Here is a 2,560-nt window from a genome sequence, read left to right on the forward strand (position 1 = left end):
TATTGGCAATTAAAATATAAAAATATAATTTTTGCCACTGCTGTTGTTGTTGTTCCTTGTTATCATTATTAGTGTCCCAAAATGGCCACCGTGGGCCCAAACCTTGGACAGCCGGGTTGGCATGAGGCAAATAGGGCCCCAAAAGTGGCTGCCGTGTGCCCAAACTCCAGGCACGTGCCTCCCCTGAAACTGGCCCTCGCCAGCTGGGGCGTGGGGACCGCTGGCTGGTGTGTCCCCCCTCCCCCCGAGAGGCACCAGCGGCACTTCTGGTTTGTCCTTGGTGCTTCCAGGGTTGGTGATCAGCCACTGGTGCCCCCCCAGAGCCAGGAGGCACCAGTCGCCTATGCCCCAGACAGTCTGGTTGGCAAGACACCAATATGGCATCCCCATATGGCTGCCAGGTGCCCACCCCCTGGACAACCAGGTTGTTGTGGCAACCCAGTGCCCACCACCTGTATGCCCTGGTTACCATGATGCCATGTTGGTACCCCAACATAGCTACCATGTGCCAACCCCAATGAGGGACACTAAAAGGGGTGTTGGAAGAGGGGTGCTGGCATCCTGGGCGCCTGGATTCCCCCAGCTCTGGGAGGGGAGCGGTGTCCAGGGGTTAGAGCAGGGGGTGCTGGCAGCCCGGGCACCTGGGTTATTCCTGAACTGCAGGATAACTCCCGTCCTGAGGCTGTCCTGGATTGCAACAGCCCGCTGCCCCTTTCCCCCAGGCTGCCGGTGGGACACATGTCCCAGGGCCTCGAACAGGGTGTGCGTCTGTGGCGTGGGTGGTAGGGTCGGGGAATTTTACTTACGACACCTCTGCTCGTTAACTGCCCAGCTAATGAACCTGAGCTCTAACAGCAGGGCTGGGGCAAAACTAGCACCCATGCTTGGGAAACACCACAGTGCCGCACCCCAGAGCCAGCCACAACTCCTGTCCCCATTACACCCAGTCTGAGGGCCCCAAGAGCCAGCTGTAGCTCCTGCCCCCCTAAAACCAGCCTGACTCCCACTTCCCAGAGCCAGCTGCATCTCCTGCCCTTGTTATACATAACCTGATGCCCCCCAGAGCCAGCTGCAGCTCCTGTCCCCTTAAATCCAGTCTGACACCCCCCCCAGAGCCAGCTGCAGCTCCTGTCCTTGTCATATGAGGCCTTGCCCCCACCAGAGCCAGCCGCAGCTCCTCTCCATGTTATACCCAGCCCATCACCCGCCAGAGCTTACCAGGACCCTCCGATCCTTCTCCACAGCGCTGCCATCCAGCCATATGTCCCGCATTTTGCATTTATGTTTCTGATTAAGCTCCCCCAAGCTGCAGCACCTTGCTTATGTCCACACCGAGCTTCATCCCACTAGCTCAACCTCAGCTTTCCAATCTGTTTATGGGAGAGGTCACGTGGGACCTCATCCAAAGCCTTGCTGGGGTCCAAAGGAGTTAGAACTCGTGGTAGAGGTGATAACTTGTATTTGATATTTTCAAAACAATTCTTCATTTGCAAGCTTTTGGGCACAAGTGCCCTTCCTCAGGCATAGGAGAGTGCAAAGATTGTAACATTTCCCCAAGGTGGAAATGGAAATTCATATTTCACAGGAGAGATGTACGGTGTGGTAAGATCTCCTGGGCGGGGAAAATTAATTTTGTGCAAATTAGGCTCAGATAAAAGTTAGAGCAGTTTGTTTACCACAGAGTTGTCTAATGGCAAGCAGGGTGTTGAATTTTGCTTCCTTCTTGTAAAACGATGACGTTTTCATTTAACAAAACAGCTAATTTTGACATCTTACATGGTTCAGGGTAGGACAACCTGCACTATACATACATCACTACATATACATATATATAACCTGCTCTCAGTGCACGGTCATCATGGGAGACTTCAACTTCCTGGACATCTCATGGGAAGAGCACTTGGCCTAATCCAATCAGTCTCAAAGCTTCCTCGCATGCATGGATGAGCTCTACCTGTCTCAAGAAGTTTATGAGCCAACAAGAGGTAAGGTGCCGCTGGACCTGGTACTGGCCAAAGGGGATGGTCTAATCAGCAACCTAAGAATCAAGGGGAAGCTGGGAGACAGTGACCACAAGTTGATCACTTTTATAATCCTTTGCAAAGCTGGCAAGTCACTCAGCAATGCAGCAGTCCTCGACTTCAGGAAAGTTGACTTTGATAAGCTCAGGAGGCTTGTTGTTGAGGCCCTGAGAGGCCATGATTTCACAGGGAGGGGAGTTCATGATGAGTGGTCACTCTTTAAGAAAGCAATCCTAGAAGCACAAGAGGAGTCCATCCCAACCCGTAGGAAAGGTGGTAAAAGGGCTCAACAACCCCCTTGGATCAACAGGGAACTCTTGGACCTCCTGCATCTGAAAAGAGAGACCTACAAAGGATGGAAGACAGGAAACACCACGAAGGAGGGGTATTCTGCACTGGTTCGCACCTGCAGGGAGCAGACTAGGAAAGCCAAGGCTGTAAGCACACTTCAGCTGGCTACACGAATCAAGGACAATAAAAAGTCTTTCTTCAGATAGGTGGGGAGTTGGAAGAAAAACAAGGGCCACGTGGGTGCCCTG

The sequence above is a fragment of the Alligator sinensis genome, unplaced genomic scaffold, assembly GCF_000455745.1.
Source record: "Alligator sinensis unplaced genomic scaffold, ASM45574v1 scaffold1740_1, whole genome shotgun sequence".
NCBI classification, from domain to species: domain Eukaryota; kingdom Metazoa; phylum Chordata; order Crocodylia; family Alligatoridae; genus Alligator; species Alligator sinensis.